The following is a 10,544-nucleotide window of genomic DNA, read 5'->3' as shown; positions in this document are numbered from 1 at the left end:
GGGGTGCAACAGAAAAATGCCTCCACCCACGAAAATACTGCCGCTTACCAGCTCCTTAGATCTCTTATTTAAGGAGATCATGCGTGCCTGTGGCTCTTAACCCCAGCCTCGGGTCTTTCAATGCTTAGAGGGCTCCTCAGACCATCCACGTATAGTGTCTTCTCATGTGGCAGGTAAATGCTCATTCCCCATAAAAGGACATAGAAACTTCCATAGCGTAATACGTTTTAAAAAGTTTATTTGTAAAAAACAGTAATGCACTTAGTTATGCAGGAAGTAAAAAGCGATAAATGAAAAAACACGAGCCGGCCGGCTCTCGTATGCTGCCCGTAGCTTCCGGGACTAGCGCGGTATGTGGTGACGTCAGCACGCCGCTCCTCCCTACGCTGTTTCGTCACAGATGACGTCTTCCAGGGGCAAGTCTATGCCTTTTTCGTGAAAGTGTTTCAAGGCAACAGTGGGCACCCTACAATAGTTTAGCATTAACCAATGGGCAGATAGAGAAATGTGCGCTATGTTTTTGGCACAATTGTAAGGAACATATAATCTGCTTTGTCTCTTACTGTTTTCAGGTACTGAGCATCACGAGGTGGAACATGCAGAGCAGATGACCATGGTAGATGGGAGGAGGCAGACCAGAAGAGAGCCTGAAGAAGATGCGGCTGATTTCTGGATTGTGGCCGAAATTGGAGTGGACTTTCATCTGAGCGTTTCCTTATGACCAATGGGACTTTCTTTCCACAAACTGCCAAAGACATAGTTAACCCTCCTCAAAAATAATGTGGCAGTCTTCCAGGGACAACAAAACCAAAGTCTGACCACTTGGAAGATACAGGGGTCGAAAGGGAATTTTTTCCTCCCATTTACAATACGGTGGGGTTTATTTCGCCCTTTCCTGGATGCGTTGGGAATTCTTCGTGCTTTTATAACCACTTGACCACTGAGCACTTAAACCCCGTTAATAACCAGACCAGCTTTTGGTGCTCTCACATTTTGAATGACAATTACTCAGTCATGCAACACTGTATCTATATGAAATTTTTGTCCTTCTTTTCACACAAATAGAGATTTCTTTTGGTGGTATTTAATCACCGCTGGGTTCTTTATTTTTTGCGCTATAAAAGAAAAAAGACCGAAAAATCTGTAAAAAAAATACATTTTTCTTCGTTTCTGTTATAAAATTTTGAAAATTAGTAATTTTTCTTCATATATTTTGGCCAAAATTTATACCGCTACATATCTTTGGTAAAAATAACCCAAATTAGTGTATATTATTTGGTCTTTGTGAAAGTTATAGCGTCCACAAGCTATGGTGCCAATATCTGAAAATTGATCACACCTGAAGTACTGATGGCCTATCTCATTTCTTGAGACCCTAACACGCCAGAAAAGTACAAATACCCCCCAAATGACCCCTTTTTGGAAAGAAGACATTCCAAGGTATTTAGAAAGATGCATGGTGAGTTTTTTGAAGTTGTCATTTTTTCCCACAATTCTTTGCAAAATCAAGTTTTTATTTTTTTTTTCACAAAATTGTCATATTAGCAGGTTATTTCTCACACACAGCATATGCATACCAAAATTACACCCCAAAACACATTCTACTATTACTCCTGAGTATGGCGATACCACATGTGTGAGACTTTTACACAGCGTGGCCACATACAGAGGCCCAACATGCAGGGGAGCACCTTCAGGCATTCTGCAGCATCCAGGCCAATTCTGACATTTCTCTCCTACATGTAAAAATCATCATTTATTTGCTAGAAAATTACATAGAACCCCAAAACATTATATATGTTTTTTTAGCAAAGACCCCAGAGAATACAATGGCGGTCGTTGCAACTTTTTATCTCGCACGATATTTGCGCAGCAATTTTTCGAACGTGTTTTTTTTGGAAAAAAAACAGTTTTTTGCTTAAAAAAAAAACAAAACAGTAAGGTTAGCCCAATGTTTTTGCATTATATGAAAGATGAAGTTACACCGAGTAAATAGATACCTAACATGTCACCTTTCAAAATTGCACACGCTTGTGGAATGGCGCCAAATTTCGCTAATTAAAAATCCCCATAGGCGACGCTTTAAAATTTTTTACTGGTTACAAATTTTGAGTTACAGAGGAGGTCTAGGGCCAAAATTATTGCTCTCGCTCTACCGATCGCAGCGATACCTCACATGTGTGGTTTGAATACCGTTTTCATATGTGGGCGGGACTTACGTATGCGTTCGCTTCTGCATGTGAGCACACTGACAGGGGCGCTTTCAAATTATTCTTTTTTTTTTTTTTATTGTTCATTTTACTTTATTTATTTTAGTTTGACACTTTTTGCCCCCAATTTTTTTTTTGATCACTTTTATTCCTATTACAAGGAATGTAAACATCCCTTGTAATAGGAAATGTCATGACAGGTCCTCTTTACAGTGAGATATGGGGTCAATAAGACCCCACATCTCACCTCTAGGCTATGCCTGAAATAAAAAAAAAATAAAAAAAAAAGATCCTGGCTTCGATCGTAGCGGTGAGTCGGTAGAAGCACCGGAGGGCGGCGGGAGGGGGGGGACGTCCCCTCTCGCCTCCCGTAAGAACGTTCAAGCAGTGTAACAGCCGCTATGATCGTTCTTATGGTGTAGGGAGTCGCCGGCTGAAAAAGCTGATATCTGAATGATGCCTGTAGCTGCACCCATCATTCAGATATCCCCGCACAAAGTCAAGGACGTCGTATGACGGAAGGCGGGACATGGTTAAAACGCTTTTTTTTTTTAACACAAAGTTGTCCATTTATACAATATTTCTAACATAGCATGTACATACCAAAAATGACACCCCAAAATAGATTCCCCTACTCCTCCTGAGTACGGCGATACCACATGTGTGAGACTTCCACAGCCTGGCCACGTACAGAGGCTGGGTATGGCTGAGCATGGCAGGGTATGGCTGAGCATGGCAGGGTATGGCTGAGCATGGCAGGGTATGGCTGAGCATGGCCGAGTATGGCTGAGCATGGCTGGGTATTGCAGAGTATCGCCGAGTATGACTGGGTATGGCAGAGTATGGCTGGGTATTGCGGGGTATTGCAGAGTATGGCTGGGTATGGCAGAGTATTGCGGGTTATGGCAGAGTATTGCAGATTTTTGCGGGGTATTGCAGAGCATGGCTGGGTATGGCAGAGTATTGCAGAGTATGGCTGGGTATCACTGAGTATTGCAGAGTATGGCTGGGTATTGCGGGGTATTGCAGAGTATTGCGGGATATTTTGGGGTATTGCAGAGTATTGCGGGATATTTCGGGGTATTGCAGGGTATGGCAGAGTATTGCGGGGTATTGCAGGGTATGGCAGAGTATTGCGGGGTATTGCAGGGTATTTTGGGGCATTGCAGGGTATGGCAGAGTATTGCGGGGTATTTCAGGGTATGGCAGAGTATTGCGGGGTATTGCAGGGTATGGCAGAGTATTTTGGGGCATTGCAGGGTATGGCAGAGTATTGCGGGGTATTTCTGGGCATTGCAGGGTATGGCAGAGTATTGTGGGGCATTGCAGAGTAGTGAGGGATGGCTGAGCAGGGATGGATGGATGGCTGGATGTCTCTGTGCAGCGCTGTGGGCACTACAGATGCAGCCCACAATGCTGCAGCCATCCATCCATCCCCCTCTCCGCTCACAGTGTACCGATCGGTACACAGGAGGGGAGGAGAGGAACCGGCGTCATCAGATGACGCCGGTTTGTTTACATGTCAAATGACGGCGCGATCACATGGTAAACGGCCGCGATCAGCGGCCATTTACCGGGATCCGTGATGCGCCGGGTCCTCTGGACCCGGCGGTCATGGATGCTCTCGAGTGCGCGCCCTAGGGCCGAATTCTGGGAGGACGTCCCTGGACGCCCTCCCACAGTTAAACAACCGCCCTGTAGCCGTCATTTGGCTATGGGCCGGTTGTTAAGTGGATAATAACGTTTTTTTTTTCCCTTTAACTAGTTTGTATAATAAAAGAGAAATGTATTTCTAATTACTGATTGAGTATGGTTATTAGGGGGGTTTTGTCTGTAATGACTTTTAATATTTATTATATCATATAATAGTGGTTTGTGTTGGAGATACCCAGCTGTGGGGGTATTGGATTCCTTGACTAGAAAACAAAACGTATTCATAAAAATGTTTGTAAAATAACAACAAATTCTCTAAAACTGATTAGAAATGCAAAAGGGGGTGTTTGATTGCGGTCTAGCTCTACATAGAAGGCCATCAATTTCCATGTTTTATTGACACAGCTTTGTCTCTCAGTGTGACCGGTGAAATGACACAGTGGGTGATAGGCAGACCGTGTCTGTGTCTAAAGCCTCGTACACACAGTTTGATTGTTGGCAGGGGATTGTCTGTTGAAAGACAATCCCCTGCCAACAACAACAACCAAAAATGTGTCCTAAAATATTAACGTTGGTACGTTCCTTTTGACAATTGTCCAATTTTTGGCCAAAAAATTTTGGACGATAGGCTAGTAAATGTTGGTCATCTCACAAATCCATCACACAGGTCGAAAGTACAAACACGCATGCTCTGGAACAATGCTGACCTAACACGAAATTGGCAGAAGGGGGCCAAAGGATAGTGGGGTCAGGGGGAGGCGGGGCTGTGTAGAGCATAGACAATTATAATGTAAGCTGTAACAGCATGCTATCCCGCGTCTCAACTCTTATGCCCCGTGCACACGGTCGGACATTCCGACAACAAAATCCATGGATTTTTTTCCGACGGATGTTGGCTCAAACTTGTCTTGCATACACACGGTCACACAAAGTTGTCGGAAAATCTGATCGTTCTGAACGCGGTGACGTAAAACACGTACGTCGGGACTATAAACGGGGCAGTAGCCAATAGCTTTAGTTTCTTAATTTATTCTGAGCATGCGTGGCACTTTGTGTGTCGGATTTGTGCACACACGGATTTTGTTGTGGGAAAATTTTATAGCAAGCTCTCAAACTTTGTGTGTCGGAAATTCCTATGGAAAATGTGTGATGGAGCCCACACACGGTCGGAATTTCCGACAACAAGGTCCTATCACACATTTTCCATCGGAAAATCCTATCGTGTGTACGGGGCATTACTCTGCCCAGCCGAGGCTGCAATGGGCACAGTGAGGCTGCAATCAGGTAGGGAAGGGATTGAGTGGGGCACTGGTGGCGAATAACCCTTGAGGCCTGGCTAGTAGCGCAGTACTTGAAATTTTGAGCCCTGCCCTATAGAGTTACCCAGAGCTCTGAGCGATCCTTAGTACTGCGCCTTTCAGGGGTCTAAAGATGTCCAGTGTATGTCTTATTTATGCGCACAGACCAGCATATCCTTGTAATGAGATCACATATGTGTACACATATGTGGTCTTATATATGTGACACTTATATGTTACTGCCGCTGTATCCATCCCGCCAATACATGACCGCTGTATACATCCATCCATATGACCGCTGTATACATCCATCCCTCCCGCCAATATATGACCGCTGTATACATCCATCCCTCCCTCCAATATATGACCGCTGTATACATCCATCCATCCCACAAATATATGACCGCTGTATTCATCCATCCATCCCGCCAATATATGACCGCTGTATTCATCCATCCCGCAAATATATGACCGCTGTATACATCCATCCAGCCCTCCAATATATGACCGCTGTATACATCCATCCATCCCGCAGATATATGACCGCTGTATACATCCATTCATATGACCGCTGTATACATCCATCCCGCCAATATATGACCGCTGTATACATCCATCCATCCAATATATGACCGCTGTATTCATCCATTCATATGACCGCTGTATACATCCATCCATATGACCGCTGTATACATCCATCCATCCAATATATGACCGCTGTATACATCCATCCCGCCAATATATGACCGCTGTATACATCCATCCATCCCGCCAATATATGACCGCTGTATACATCCATCCCGCCAATATATATCAGCTGTATACATCCATCCCTCCCGCCAATATATGACCGCTGTATACATCTATCCCCCCCGCCAATATATGACCGCTGTATACATCCATCCATCCCGGCAATATATGACCGCTGTATACATCCATCCATCCTGCCAATATATGACCGCGGTATACATCCATCCATGCCGCAAATATATGACCACTGTATACATCCATCCCGCCAATATGTGACTGCTGTATACATCCATCCATCCCGCCAATATATGACCGCGGTATACATCCATCCATGCCGCAAATATATGACCACTGTATACATCCATCCTGCCAATATGTGACTGCTGTATACATCCATCCATCCCGCCAATATATGACCGCTGTATACATCCATCCATCCCGCCAATATATGACCGCTGTATACATCCATCCATCCTGCCAATATATGACCGCTGTATACATCCATCCATCCCGCCAATATATGACCGCGGTATACATCCATCCATGCCGCAAATATATGACCACTGTATACATCCATCCTGCCAATATGTGACTGCTGTATACATCCATCCATCCCGCCAATATATGACCGCTGTATACATCCATCCATTCCGCCAATATATGACCGCGGTATACATCCATCCATGCCGCAAATATATGACCGCGGTATACATCCATCCATTCTGCCAATATATGACCGCTGTATACATCCATCCCGCCAATATGTGACCGCTGTATTCATCCATCCCGCCAATATATGTATCCCTGTAGGCATTCTGTGGTGAAGGAGTTAATCCATTCTGTGGTGAAGGGGTTAATAGGTAAGTATAATAACAATGTGAGAAGTATTGAAATGAAATCGCCCATGAAGAATGCAAAACCCGCCCTTAAACACGCCCCTTTGTAGAGTATCACGAGCATCAGGAGTATCGGGAGCGCGCGGCGTAGCATCGGAAGAGTCTGTTAGAATGTGGTGTTTTCATTGCGCAGGTTTACAGCTGGCTGTCATTCGGCTACTTTCGACGGCCCGGAGGCTTGGTAGTGCTTCGTACTGCGCAAGTGCTGCGCCTGTGCAGTACAGGGGGGTCCTTATCCGCCGGGGGAACTTTTTTGGCAAGACACCAGTCTTCTAAAAAAAATTCTGCGACCTATGCAGAACCTCGACCCACGTCACTTCCTGTACGGCTACGTCACAACATAGCTGATCGCGGGCTCCACTAAGCATGTGCAGCTTCACCGCGTCTATACCGTGCATGCGCAGACTCTCCTTTCAGTCGAGGATAATTTTAGATTCGAGCGGGCGGGCGGAGGCAGTGCGAGTTCCTTAATTACATCATCGTCAGCACCGCCTCCAGCCCCGCCCCTAATACGCATAGCACAGTCAACTCTATGTCAATGGGACAAGGTCGAGGAATATAAAGCTGCCCCGCCTCCAACCCCACCCCTAGCCTGCTTTGCTGAATGGGGCGGGCCCCGTGCATAACACTGTGTATATCAATGGCAGGTCGAGAAAAAAATATAGAGCTGTGCCTGTGGGAGGGGCCAAGGCTTTGCATAGACGACATTCCTCATCAATATGATCATCCACACTGCATGATGTACATAATGTGAAGGGCGATGCAATCTGTTCAGGAACGAAAACAGCAGCCTGACACACGGAGTCTCCGCTTACACAAATCTGTCTGTACACAGCCCTGCAAAATACAAATATGGGAGGTCAAGGAAAATGATACAGCAGTGTCTGTGATAGTGGCGATCAATTGCACCATCACTGTGCCCATCATATGCAGCCACTGTGCCCATCAAATGCAGACACTGTGCCCATCATATGCAGCCACTGTGCCCGTCAAATGCAGCCACTGTGCCCATCATATGCAGCCACTTGTTCCCATTGTATATAGCCACTTGTGCCCATCATATGCAGCCATTTGTGCCCATCATATGCAGCCACTGTGCCCGTCATATGCAGCCACTGTGCCCACCATATGCAGCCACTTGTGCCCACCATACGCAGCCACTTGTGCCCATCATATGCAGCCATTTGTGCCCATGATATGCAGCCATTTGTGCCCATCATATGCAGCCACTGTGCCCATCAAATGCAGCCATTCGTGCCCATCATATGCAGCCGCTGTGCCCATCATATGCAGCCGCTGTGCCCATCATATGCAGCCACTGTGCCCGTCATATGCAGCCACTGTGCCCGTCAAATGCAGCCACTGTGCCCGTCATATGCAGCCACTGTGCCCACCATATGCAGGCACTTGTGCCCGTCAAATGCAGCCACGGCCGGTCTGGCGGCACTTACCGGGTTACTGTCTGTAGGCAAGATGGGTTCCCCATCCCTAGGGGAGATAGTGTTCCTGTCCCTAGGGGAGAAGGGGGGACTCTGTGCCCAGGGGAGAAGGGAGTGACCATCCTCTGGTGTCCCCATCCTCCAGGGGAGAGAAGGATGTCCCCGTCCTCCAGGGGAGAGAAGGCTGTCCCCGTCCTCCAGGGGAGAGAAGGCTGTCCCCGTCCTCCAGTGTTCCCATCCTCCAGGGGAGAGAAGGATGTCCCGTCCTCCGGGGGAGAGAAGGGTGTCCCCATCCTCTGGTGTCCCCGTCCTCCAGGGGAAAAGGGTGTCCCCGTCCTCCGGGGGAGAGAAGGGTGTCCCCATCCTCCGGTGTCCCTGTTTGCCGAGGGAGAGAAGGGTGTCCCCGTCCTCCGGGGGGAGGGTGTCCCTATCCTCAGGGGAGAAGGGTGGCACACTCTCCTCCTCCAACCACCCAAGGACCAGCTCTTCCAATTTTGGCCAACCCTGGAACCATCTCCTTCTCCTTCAAACAGCCAGGGGCCCACTCCTTCTCTGCCAACCACCCATGTGCCCTCTCCTTCTCCCCCAGCCATCCAGAGGCCCTCTTCTTCACTAATGCCTCGTTTCCACTGAGCAGATCGTTTCGTGTTGGTTCAGTACGGTATGCTATTTTGAGTGTTTCCATTATGAAAACGCCCCATACAACCGAACCATACCGCACCATAAATGGCCACCCAGGTGCCCTCTCCTCCTCCAAACACCCAGGTGCCCTATCCTTCTCCCACGTCCACCCAGAAGCCCTCTCCTTCTCCTAAAGACACCAGTGACCCCAAAGCGGGTCACACATGCATTCTGCCCTCGGAAGACCCGGTACCCACTGTCCTGGGATGCCATGATGATGGTGTACAAGTCTCCAGTGTGAGGGCTACAGGTAAACTTGCACTTAGCTTCTTTGGCCCCTGATTGGAGGAAAAGCAGCGGGGGCGATCCAGCTCCCAGCACTTGACAGAGATCAAAGACCAATGGCGGCCGGTGCATTGTGTCACCTCTGCTGCCCTCCCTATTCATGTGCCCAGCCCCTTTTAGGATGCCGGACACATGAATTACTATGGCAGGGATAGGCGGGGGGGGGGGTATTTTGAAGCACGTGATTAGAGCCAGAGGCTGTAATAGGCTTCAAAATAGGGGGTCCCGGGGGGGAAAGAGCACTGCGTCCCAATCCCACCCTGTTGTGTGGCATAGCATATGAATTTTCGCTGTTTTCACACTAACGTTCCTCCCTGCCAATCAGCAGGCAGGTCAGTGAGACCTGTCTCCCGATTGGCCAAAGCATTATGCAATCCTATTGGATGCCTAACGCTTTGGTGGAAGAAGCCTGAGGAGCCGAGCGGACACAGGAGCCACAGCCGCCGCTACAGAAGAGGAGGAAGAAGCCGCGTCACTCGGTAAGTGCCGCCAGACCGGCCGTGCGCGGGGGGGGGGGGATGGGGGGTTAGTGAAGTGACAGCTAAGCCGGGGGACGCTCCTGGCTGCATTTGACGGGCACAAATGGCTGTATATGACGGGCACAAATGGCTGCATATGACGGGCACAGTGGCTACATATGATGGGCACAGTGGCTGTATATGACAGGCACTAATGGCTGCATATGATGGGCACAGTGGCTGCATTTGATTGGCACAAGTGGCTGCGTACGACGGGCACAAGTGGCTGCATATGATGGGCAGCGTGGCTGCATATGACTGAAACAGTGGCTGCATATGACGGGCACAAATGGCTGCATATGATGGGCACAGTGGCTGCATATGACGGGCACAAATGGCTGCATATGATGGGCACAGTGGCTGCATATGACGGGCACAAATGGCTGCAAATAATGGGCACAGTGGCTGCATTTGATTGGCACATGTGCCTGCGTATGACGGGCACAAGTGGCTTCATATGGTGGGCAGTGGCTGCATTTGATGGGCACAGTGGCTGCATTTGACGGGCACAGTGGCTGCATATGACGGGCACAGTGGCTGCATATGATGGGCACAAGTGGCTTCATATGGTGGGCAGTGGCTGCATTTGATGGGCACAGTGGCTGCATTTGACGGGCACAGTGGTTGCATATGACGGGCACAGTGGCTGCATATGACGGGCACAGTGGCTACATATGAGGAGCACAGTGGCTGCATTTGACGGGCACAGTGGCTGCATATGACGGGCGCAGTGGCTGCATTTGACGGGCGCAATGGCTGCATATGATGGGCACAAGTGGCTGCATTTGACGGGCACAGTGGCTGCATATGATGG

Source organism: Aquarana catesbeiana, linkage group LG09 (assembly GCF_042186555.1).
Source record: "Aquarana catesbeiana isolate 2022-GZ linkage group LG09, ASM4218655v1, whole genome shotgun sequence".
Taxonomy (NCBI): Eukaryota; Metazoa; Chordata; class Amphibia; order Anura; family Ranidae; genus Aquarana; species Aquarana catesbeiana.
The sequence above is the reverse complement of the archived record's forward strand: the minus strand, read 5'-3'. Positions refer to the sequence as shown.